This window comes from Homarus americanus, unplaced genomic scaffold, assembly GCF_018991925.1.
Source record: "Homarus americanus isolate GMGI-L3 unplaced genomic scaffold, GMGI_Hamer_2.0 scaffold60127, whole genome shotgun sequence".
Classification (NCBI taxonomy): domain Eukaryota; kingdom Metazoa; phylum Arthropoda; class Malacostraca; order Decapoda; family Nephropidae; genus Homarus; species Homarus americanus.
Genome location: NW_024733090.1, coordinates 1,076 through 13,126, shown reverse-complemented (window position 1 = coordinate 13,126; position 12,051 = coordinate 1,076). Strand labels below are relative to the sequence as shown.

General features: G+C 48.1%; 1 non-coding gene across 1 annotated transcript; it reads right to left on the bottom strand.

The window, feature by feature from the left end:
- Nucleotides 1-549: 549 nt before the first annotated feature.
- Nucleotides 550-713, bottom strand: LOC121869250. The gene has a single exon (XR_006089516.1). It is a non-coding gene; the product is annotated as a 5.8S ribosomal RNA (ribosomal RNA).
- Between the last annotated feature and the right edge of the window lie 11,338 nt (nt 714-12,051).

Sequence of the window (12,051 nt, the reverse complement as noted above, 5' to 3'; positions counted from 1 at the left end):
ACCGCGTCTGACCGTGGGAGAGGGTGGAGGAGCGCGTGAGGAAGAGCACGGCGTCACCCAAGCATTCTCATCTCTCTGCCTGCACCACTACATGGTAGACTGCGGGCCCAGGCGCACTCATCAATTTAGGTTCCACTGCAATGCATGCCAAGCACTCTTTTCGAGGTGATAGACGAAATTCCGGCGGGGCTTACTTAAAAGATATCCGACCCGGTTTCGTTTCCTCTTCGTGGGATGGAGTGCCTCTTAGAACATGTGCAGCATCAGCCATGAGCGGCCGACGGCCATTCGTGTCCCTGTGGACAGCAGGCAAAAGAGCGCCGCCTCCAGTTATTTGCGTGAGGGCGGCGAACTGTCGCTTTGTTGTGGCTAATGGGGCGCGCCAAGTCCATGGACTTGCTAGTGATAGGCTTGCTTGTTTTTAAGGGCACGCCTCGCGCAAGGCGCGGGCGATTAAACCCCAAGGCGGAAGCTCGGTTCGGGTTACCCTCGTGTCGGGGAGACAGTCAGCAGGCACCGAACTCGCAGCAACCGATGGATGTATATTTCCGACCCTCGTAGAGGAGTGGCGGCGACAAGCTCATATGGCTGCCGCCGCCGCAATATGCGCTCAACTTGTCGATGTATCTGGTATTCTTGCGATTCACATACCGACACGCAGTTTGCTGCGGTCTTCATCGACCCACGAGCCGAGTGATCCCCCGTTAAGAGTTGTGTATTTGCCATTTGGTCTTTTTGCGACTAACCATCACAGGTCGAGTCTCAATGAAAGGGTTTGACAGACATAGCCCAAGTTTGTGGTTTGGGTTTGGCCGGACGGCTTGTTGTTGTTTTTTGACACTTGAATTTCACTCTTTTTGGGTCAAGAGGCTTATTCGCCGGTAGTAAGGAACGGACGGGCAGCCGTCCAAAGCCCCGTCCGTCCTCCTCCTCCGGTCTTCGCGCTCTCGCCCGAGTGTGGTCCACTTACAGCGTGGTGGTACCTATTTTTGGTGCGGGGGCCGGGATTGTCCTCTTTCGCTGCTGGAGTTGCCAGAGCAGAGCCCGAGACCGCCCAAATCAGGAGAGTAGTAGTAGTAGTTTTAAGAGCGCCCTGTTCTCTTTCTCTCTGTTAATGATCCTTCCGCAGGTTCACCTACGGAAACCTTGTTACGACTTTTACTTCCTCTAAATGATCAAGTTTGGACATCTTTCCGTCAGCTCGAGGCGACGACCCCAGAAAACCCTCGCGGGCAACGGGGCCGATAATCCAAGAGCGCCAGTCCGAAGGCCTCACTAAATCATTCAATCGGTAGTAGCGACGGGCGGTGTGTACAAAGGGCAGGGACGTAGTCAGCGCAAGCTGATGACTTGCACTTACTGGGAATTCCTCGTTCATGGGAAACAATTGCAAGCCCCAATCCCTATCAAGAAAGGCTTTGAACGGGTTACCCGCTCCTCTCGGAGGGGGAACCGATCCCTTTCCAGTGACGCTGCTGTATGCCCAGAACATCTAAGGGCAACGCAGACTCATATTGTTTTAATCTCGTGCGGCTAGAATTCGTCGCTTATCCTCTAAGAAGAAGTTGCGAACTGGACACCATTTTCTGGAGATCTCGTCGGTCACTTAGTAGGCCAGAGTTCGCGTCTGTTATCGGAATTAATCCAGACAAATCGCTCCACCAACTAAGAACGGCCATGCACCACCACCCACCGAATCGAGAAAGAGCTCTCAATCTGTCAATCCTTCCGGTGTCTTGGCCTGGTGAGGTTTCCCGTGTTGAGTCAAATTAAGCTGCAGGCTCCACTCCTGGTGGTGCCCTTCCGTCAATTCCTTTAAGTTTCAGCTTTGCAACCATACTTCCCCCGGAACCCAAAGACTTTGGTTTCCCGGAAGCTGCCCGCCGGGTCATGGGAATAATGCCGGCGGATCGCTAGTTGGCATCGTTTATGGTTAGAACTAGGCGGTATCTGATCGCCGAACTCTAACTTTCGTTCTTGATTAATGAAACATCCTTCGGCAAATGCTGCGAGTAGTTCGTCTTGCGACGTCCAAGAATTTCACTCTAGCGTCGCAATACGAATGCCCCCGCCTGTTCCGATTAGTCATTACCTCTTGTTCCGAGAACCAACAAAATAGAACCGAGGTCCTATTCCATTATTCCATGCATCACCATTCGGGCCATTCAAATAGCCTGCTCTGAGCACTCTAATTTTTTCAAAGTAAACTCTCCGGCCACTCGGGACACTCGACAAAGAGCATCCCGTGCGAGCCGGCGGGGCGGCTGTTCGGAGCGTGACAGTAAACACCGGGTGGTGCACCGTCAGTCCGGAACTGAGATTCAACTACGAGCTTTTTAACCGCAACAACTTTAATATACGCTATTGGAGCTGGAATTACCGCGGCTGCTGGCACCAGACTTGCCCTCCAATGGATACTCGTTAAAGGATTTAAAGTGTACTCATTCCGATTGCGAGGCCTCGGATGAGACTCACATCGTTATTTTTCGTCACTACCTCCCCGTGCCGGGAGTGGGTAATTTGCGTGCCTGCTGCCTTCCTTAGATGTGGTAGCCGTTTCTCAGGCTCTCTCTCCGGAATCGAACCCTGATTCCCCGTTACCCGTTATAGCCATTGTAGGCGCATAACCTACAATCGAAAGCTGATAAGGCAGACACTTGAAAGAAGCGGCGCCGGTGCGGAGACCGTGCGCTCAGCCCGAAGTTATTCAGATTCACCACAGGTGGGTTACGGACCGGGGCCCGACCAGTTTTGAACTAATAAAAGCGCTCTTCCCTTGCGGTCAGAGACCAATTGCATGTATTAGCTCTAGAATTGCCACAGTTATCCAAGTAAGTGGGTTTACAGATCCAATGAAACATAGCTGATTTAATGAGCCATTCGCGGTTTCGCCTTAAATCGGCTTGTACTTACACATGCATGGCTTAATCTTTGAGACAAGCATATGACTACTGGCAGGATCAACCAGGTAGCTGCTGCTGTTGGCGGCGCCTATCACGGCGGCCAAAATAGTGAGATTGAGAGAGAGGCAGAAGACATTGGGCGAGGGACCGCACGTTGGCCTTAGAGAAATAGCAAACCAGATGATCAGATCTAACTGCACCTTCTCTCGCTATCCTCGGCGCCGGCAGCGCCACCGTGTGCGCCAATCTCCTCCCTTATCCGCTCCTCTTGCCCCAGCTCCAGCGAGGCAGGGCGAGGGACCGCGTTGGCCTCCCTTATCCGCTCCTCTTCTCTTTGCCCCAGCGAGGCAGAAGACATTGGGCGAGGGACCACGTTGGCCTTAGAGAAATAGCAAACCAGATGATCAGATCAAACTGCACCTTCTCGCTATCCTCGGCCGCAGCGCCCGCAGTGTGCCAATCTCCTCCTTATCCTCTCTCTTTGCCCCAGCGAGGCAGCCGACATTGGGCGAGGGACCGCACGTTGGCCTTAGAGAAATAGCAAACCAGATGATCAGATCAAACTGCACCTTCTCTTGCTATCCTCGGCGCCGGCAGCCCGGTGTGCCAATCTCCTCCCTTATCCGCTCCTCTCCTCTTTACCCAGCTCCAGCGAGGCAGCCGACATTGGGAGGACCGCACGTTGGCCAATCTCCTTTATCCGCTCTCTTCTCTTCTCTTTGCCCCAGCGAGGCATAAGACATTGGGCGAGGACCGCACATTCTCCTCCTCTCTTTCTCTTACTGTTTGTGGGGATGGGCTCATGAGCGCCATTATTGGGTTAGGTTGTATTTCACGGGTGGGAACCGCCATCATCGTTGTTAGGTGATGGGGTAACCCAACGTGCTTTGACGAGTTTTGGCTGCTAAACTCTCTTTTAGTATACTCGGCTCCCAGACTGCGCCCTGGTCGTGTTGAACCATGAGCGTTGTCTATGCACATTTAGGGCCGTTTGCGCGTGGAATAGTGCAATGAATCTCGGTCAAGAGACGGTTGGGCGCTGCATTGAAGGCCGGCACAGACGCGAAGACGGGGTGATCAGCCAACGCAAGTCCGCTAAGTTGGGCAGACAGCAAGGCGAAGGGAGCCCCGTTCCGGACTGAAAGGCCGCAGCATATGCTGTGACGGAAACTAGTAGGGTGGCGACGTGTGCGCCGAGAGAGAGAGAGGAGTAAATAATGTCCAAACGGAAGAGAGACCTGGCAAGTGTAATTGATAGAGCGAGCCTACTCGCCATAAGCCCGCTCCACTGCCATTCCTCTGATCCAATGAGACTAAAATCTCTCTCTCTCTCTTCTGCTCCAGCCATTGCAGGGCAGGAAGCGACGGCAATTTTGGTTGTTGTTTTTGAATGCAAGAGAGAGGCGCTGGCGCTCCGCTGGGGGGCGGAAGATATTTCACACCGAATATGTGTGTGAAGGCACCCTCTCCCTTAATATAGTTGAAATAGTGCAATCCAGCATACAAGGTCGGACGATAGGACATTCACCGTACCGCACCTCGAGAGTGGATGTTGGGTAAGGTTAAAACCGGACTGTTCGCAGACAGCCGAATAACCCGGTTCCGGACTAATTGGTGGATGCAACATCATGATGATGATGCTGCTGTCGCGGAAACCGCAGTGGCGACGTGAGAGAGTAATAATGTTCAATAGGGAGAGCGACCTGGCTAGTGTAATTTATAGATCGCGAGCCTACTCGCCATTAGCCCGCTCCACTGCCATTCCTCTGACCCAATGAGACTATTCTCTCTCTCGCTCTCCTTCTGCTCCAGCCATTGCAGGGCAGGGAGAGGAAATCGACGGCAATTTTGGTTGTTGTTTTTGAATGCCGCGTTTTGCTTCGCAGAGGCGCCGAAGCGCTCCGCTGGGGGGCGGAAGATATTTCACACCGAATATGTGTGTGAAGGCACCCTCTCCCCTTAATATAGTGAAATAGTGCAATCCAGCATACAAGAGCGGACGATAGGACAGTCACCGTACCGCACCTCGAGAGTGGAAGTTGTTTGATCGTTTGTTAGGCAAGGTTAAAACCTGACTGTTCGCGAACAGCCGAATAACCCGGTTCCGGACTTACAATAGACGCAACATCATCATGATGCTGCTGCTGCTGTCACGGAAACCGTGGTGTGCGCGCCGAGAGAGTAATAATGCTCAATTGGGAGACAGACCTGGCTAGTGAAATTCATAGAACCCGCTCCACTGCCATTCCTCTGACCCCATGAGACTATTTTCTCTCTCTCTCTCTCTCCTTCTGCTGCTGCTCCAGCCATTGCAGGGCAGGGAAGGGAAAGCGACGGCAATTTTGGTTGTTGTTTTTGAATGCCGCGCTTTGCTTCGCAGAGGCGCCGAAGCGCTCCGCTGGGGGGCGGAAGATATTTCACACCGAATATGTGTGCGAAGGCACCCTCTCCCCTTAATATAGTGAAATAGTGCAATCGAACATATAAGGGCGGACGTTTTCATCACCGTCTCCCAGCAGATTCTCGGATCATTTTGTAAAGTATGCTCGATTGACTTTGACGGTCTCCCATTCGGGTGTGCAAGTTTCTGTAGTATGCTATTAAATCGACCCCCGATTGACTTTGACTGTCTCCCATTCGGGTGTGCAAGTTTCTGTAGTATGCTACAAATCGACCCCCGATTGACTTTGACTGTCTCCCATTCGGGTGTGCAAGTTTCTGTAGTATGCTATTAAATCGACCCCCGATTGACTTTGACGGTCTCCCATTCGGGTGTGCAAGTTTCTGTAGTATGCTATTAAATCGACCCCCGATTGACTTTCACTGTCTCCCATTCGGGTGTGCAAGTTTCTGTGTATGCTATTAAATCAGATTGACTTTCTGTCCCATTCGTGCAAGTTTCTGTAGTATGCTATCAAATCATTGACCGGTCTCCCACTGAGGTGTGTCCATTGACGAGGTGTGATCATTTTGTGTTATGCTATCAAATCCCGACCCCCGATTGACTTTGACGGTCTCCCACTCGATTGACTTTGACGGTCTCCCATGCGGGTGTGGAACTTCTCTGGTATGTTGTATAATATGACCGAGGTGCCCCTACCCCTTACTATAGTGAAATAGTGCCATCCAGTGTACAAGGGCAGACGCTTTCATCACCGTCTCCCACTCGGTGTGTGCACATTCTCGGATCATTTTGTATAGTATGCTATTAAATCGACCCTTTGACTGTCTCCCATTCGGGTGTGCAAGTTTCTGTAGTCGACCCCCGATTGACTTTGACGGTCTCCCATTCGGGTGTGCAAGTTTCTGTAGTATGCTATTAAATCGACCCCTGATTGACTTTGACTGTCTCCCATTCGGGTGTGCAAGTTTCTGTAGTATGCTATTAAATCGACCCCTGATTGACTTTGACGGTCTCCCATTCGGGTGTGCAAGTTTCTGTAGTATGCTATTAAATCGACCCCTGATTGACTTTGACGGTCTCCCATTCGGTGTGCAAGTTTCTGTAGTATGCTATCAAATCGAATTGACTTTGACGTCTCCATTCCAAGTTTCTGTAGTATGCTATTAAATCGACCCCCGATTGACTCTGACGGTCTCCCATGCGGGTGTGGAACTTCTTTGGTATGTTGTATAATATGACCGAGGTGCCCCTACCCCTTACTATAGTGAAATAGTTCCATCCAGCGTACAAGGGCGGACGCTTTCACGACCGTCTCCCACTCGGTATGTGCAGATTCTCGGATCATTTTGTATAGTATGCTATTAAATCGACCCTCGATTGACTCTGACGGTCTCCCATTCGGGTGTGCAAGTTCTCTTGGTGCATTTGAAGTATGAGTTGAGTTTAATGAAGTTGATTTCGTCATAGGCACGGTGCTGTGCTGTGCTGTGCCATCGACAACACCAATAAGGAAGGGGCATCTATTTTTACTTAGGCTAGCATACCTAAGTTAAAGCAAACTCCCCTTGCCAATACAAGAAGGAAGAGGATTTCGACATCGACGAAACCTCCGGCGGCCCGGTAGTGGTTGGTTAGGTTAGGTTAGGTTAGGTTAGGTTAGGTTAGGTTAGGTTAGGTTAGGTTAGGCGGCCCGGTAGTGGTTGGTTAGGTTAGGTAGTTGCCTGTATTATTAATCTATAAAATTTAAGGTCCCCCGTTAGACTTTACCACGGTCAGGCTAAACAGTTTACCCTAGATAGTGGTGGCTGCTTGGATTATTTCTTTGTCTCTTATTGACTTCGGGTGGCTAACCTCTATAAAATTGAGGACACCAATAGACTTTGTACTAAGGTTAGGTTAAACAGACACTTGGAGCAGGCCGCTACACACTTTTGCTGTAATGGAGGATTTCGCCATCGGGGAGCGTGACGAAACCTCCGGCGAAAGTAGTGGTGGCTGCCTGTATATCTCTATAAAATTTAGGCCGCCAATAGACTTTACACCAAGGTTAGGTAGTGTTGGCTGCTTGGATTATTTCTTTCTGTCTGTTATTGACTTAGGCTGGCTAGCCTCTATAAAATTGTGGACACCAATAGACTCTGTACTAAGGTTAGGTTAAACAGACACTTCTGCTGTAACGGAGGATTTCGCCATCGGGGGGCGTGACGAAACCTCCAGCGGTCTGGTAGTGTGGACTGCACCACGGTTAGGTTAGGTAGTAGTGGCTGTCTGGATTATTTCTTTGTCTTACTCAAGCTGGCAAGCCTCGCTAAAACTTTAGGACACCAATACACTCTTCTACTACCAAGGAGAGGTTGTTGGATTATTTGTTTGTCTCTTACTCAGGCTGTGCAAGCCTCTATAAAACATCAGGACACCAACACACTCTCTACTACTACTACTACTACCACCAAGGAGAGGTTGTTGGATTATTTGTTTGTCTCTTACTTAGGCTGGCAAGCCTCTATAAAACTTCAGGACACCAATACACTCTCTACTACTACTACAAAGGAGAGGTTGTTGGATTATTTTTTTGTCTCTTACTTAGGCTGGCAAGCCTCTATAAAACTTCAGGACACCAATACACTTTAACCAAGGTTAGGTTAAACAGTCTCTTGCGCAATGAGCAAGCCGCTAGACACTGCTGCCGCTCTGTAATGGAGGACTTTCGCCATCGGGGGGCGTGACGATTGAACCTCCCATCGGCCTGACGATTAGACGGATTCGGGTGTGCATTTCTGTAGTATGCTATTAAATCGACCCCCGATTGACTTTGACTGTCTCCCATTCGGGTGTGCAAGTGTCTGTAGTATGCTATCAAATCGACCCCCGATTGACTTTGACGGTCTCCCATTCGGGTGTGCAAGTTTCTGTAGTATGCTATTAAATCGACCCCCGATTGACTTTGACGGTCTCCCATTCGGGTGTGCAAGTTTCTGTAGTATGCTATTCAATCGACCCCCGATTGACTTTCACTGTCTCCCATTCGGGTGTGCAAGTTTCTGTAGTATGCTATTAAATCGACCCCCGATTGACTTTGACGGTCTCGCATTCGGGTGTGCAAGTTTCTGTAGTATGCTATCAAATCGACCCCCGATTGACTTTGACCGTCTCCCATTCGGGTGTGCAAGTTTCTGTAGTATGCTATTAAATCGACCCCCGATTGACTTTGACTGTCTCCCATTCGGGTGTGCAAGTTTCTGTAGTATGCTATTAAATCGACCCCCGATTGACTTTCACTGTCTCCCATTCGGGTGTGCAAGTTTCTGTAGTATGCTATCAAATCGACCCCCGATTGACTTTGACGGTCTCCCATTCGGGTGTGCAAGTTTCTGTGGTATGCTATTAAATCGACCCCCGATTGACTTTGACGGTCTCCCATTCGGGTGTGCAAGTTTCTGTGGTATGCTATCAAATCGATCCCCGATTGACTTTGACGGTCTCCCATTCGGGTGTGCAAGTTTCTGTAGTATGCTATGAAATCGACCCCCGATTGACTTTGACGGTGTCCCATTCGGGTGTGCAAGTTTCTGTAGTATGCTATCAAATCGACCCCCGATTGACTTTGACGGTCTCCCATTCGGGTGTGCAAGTTTCTGTGGTATGCTATCAAATCGATCCCCGATTGACGGTCTCCCCATTCGGGTGTGCAGAGTTTCTGTAGTATGCTATTAAATCGACTGATTGACTTTGTGGTCTCTCCAATTCCAGGTGGTACAAAGTTTCTCCATATCCTGGGTTGCGTCACCTCCTCAGTCTTCTTTGTCAGCTCCAATTCGAGGAGAGGGGACTTGGCTCTGGGAAGTGACCACAGGATCATCTATCCTCTAAACCTACGTGCAGTGACTACCTACCGTCTTCTACAATACTCAGCCTTACTCGTCAGCCATCTCAGCTCCTCACTTAAGTACTTATATTTTGTATTAACTCCCCCACGTCCACTTGCTTCAAGATTGTTTTATGTTTATTAATATGTATATACTGTTAATGTTTAGGTTAAGTTTGGTTAAGGGTAATTTATAAGCTGAATATTTTGTTAAGGGATTTATGGTACTTTATTATATACAACGAAAACTCGCATCCTTTGTCTACCCTTTTATAGTCCGATTGTCTTTGTTTTTTTTTTTTTGTTACCTGTTGGGATCTGGGTAGACGTATAACTATATTCTAAATCCCCAACTCGTAACAAATGGCGACCGTGACAGGACTCGACCTTAAGTACCATATTCCTTCCTCCCTTGTTACTCAGTGTTAATTATTCCTCCCAGTCACTTCTGTTCACAATTGCTTTACGGTAGTTTAAAGTTTCCTTCATATGTGTGTGCATATATTGGTATTATCGTATAGTAAGAGTGACAGACGTAGGATATTAGGTTCCAAGTGTCATAAGGCTTACCTGTTATTACACGTGGCAGTTGTGTAGTAAGTCTTATCGAGTGTTGGGAAGAATCCGGATCTGTTTAATGGCGTACCCTCACTCCAGAGTAGGTTGTTCCATAGTCACTAGTTTACGGTGAAGTGATATCTTGGGACGCCACGCTCTACCAGGACCCCATAATTATAAAGCCTCAATTATTGTTCTTCTCATTATCTCATTCAGGGTCAATCATACCATTTATCAGGGTTGTTAATCCGGATCTTTATATTAATGCCGTAATACGCCCTACCTCTTTCAAGTATATCAGGTTTGTTAATCCGGATCTTTATATTTATGCCGTAATACGCCCTACCTCTTTCAAGTCTCTTATCCTTATCTAAGGATCTTCTCAGAAGAACAATAATAATCATAAGTGTAATTTCCTAGGTATAACTTGGTTAGTTTCAGGACTTTCTGGTTATCCACTGCTTAAGTGATATTTTCTAGGGTTATCACTTATCTTATCTTTGGACCATTAGTTAATTTATCCTATTATTTTTTTCTTAACAATAGCCACCTCAGGTTTCGATCTCAGGATTTTATTGAAAATCTTCGTAGCTAAATTACGTGTTAATATCCTGAAGAAAAGAATGGAAAGAAATAGCCAACTATTATAATATCCCATTTTTCACAGCAACTGACTAGAAATGTTAAAATCATGTGATTGAAGTGCTGGTTCAACATGAAGTTTTAAAAAATCGCTGTTGACAGATTAACGCCCATGTCCAAGAAACTTCAACCACTATCCACCACCCCTCCTCACTCAGAAGTTGCTTCAGGGCTGGCTAGCCCTCAAGAAAAAACACAACGAATAGACGCCTTGGAACTAGAACGAGCTAGGTTCGAGTTCCAAATCAAAATGAAAGAACTCGAGTTGGAACAGGCCAAGTTGGAGCAGCAGGCCAAGTTGGAGCCTGAAGAAAGGTCGGAACGGGCCAAGTTGGAGCAGGAGGTTAGACTGAAAGAACTACAGGTAAGAGAGATAGAAGTCACCTTAACATCGGAGTTTAGATCAAAAGAAGTGGCATTAAGAGAGAAACTAGCTGCTTTTAACCCTGCTACTGCTTCTTCCCTTGTTCCCGGGTTTGATGAATCCGATATGGACGGGTCATTTAGGACTTTTGAGAAAATAGCCGGGAAGAATGAGTGGCCAAAGGACCAGTGGGTGTCAGTGTTGGTTCCTAAATTATATGGTAAGGCTCGTAGGTTGCAACTGTTTAGACCAGACTGATGACTATGATAACGTAAAGAAATATCCTCACCTCTTATGCTATCACGCCAGATGGATCACCGGCAGAAGTTTCGTAAACTAACCAAGCCATTTTCCCACACCTTTGTTGAGTTTGCTCAAGAAAAGCTTGGGTTTTTAAGAAGTGGTTAGAGGCTACAGAGACCTCCACATTTCGGGATTTGTTAAATGGTGGTCTGGAAATTGGAGAAACCAAGATGCCATTTCGTCTTGAAGCATGTGTAGGAGCGTGGAGAGGGTTAATTTGGGGCGTGCTGCTGGAGCTGGCTGGTCACATGCCTTTGTTGTTGAATAAGGTCACTGGGCAGTAGAGGTGTGAAATTGCTTCCCGACATGTTAAGTCCTCCTCTCTATTAACCTTGGGAACGTGGTGTGGGTCGAAGGTCCACACCTACTCCCCCGATGCAACCAGCTTACTTGTTCTTACTACTTAAAGCCAGGCCATGATCCAGAATTATAGCTTACCCAAAGTGTCGAATTGCTAAAAGTAGTTCCCTGGATCCCAAATCCAAACCAATAGCAAACACCAATGTGGAAAGGCCCCATCAGGATCTCTTCTCTTCATTCACCTATGAGGGAAAATTTTCAATCATGGAGGGGTCTCGTTCTTTCCCTATTCGTATACTACGTGATACGGGCGCAGCACAATCTATCCTCCTGTTTAACATCATTCCTGATATATCTACCGCATTTACTAACGAGAGTGTTCTAATTTCGGATCTCTCATCCCATTCTTCCTATCCTTTAGCTAAAGTGCACCTCCAATGTCCCTTGATTACTGGGGAAGTGCAAATAGCCATAAGGAAAGACCCAATGCCTGTGTGCGGCATTCATTTATTATTGGGTAATGACTTGGTAGGAGATCTAGTGGTTCCTAACATAAAGACAGTCGACTCTCCCTTACTTAACTCCACCACTGACCTTAAAGAAACTATTCCTCATCTTTTTCCATCTTGTGCTGTCACCCGGTCACAGAGTGTGCGGAATGGGCCCTCTTCATCTAAAACCACCTCTAATATCTTCCTACCCACAGAAGATC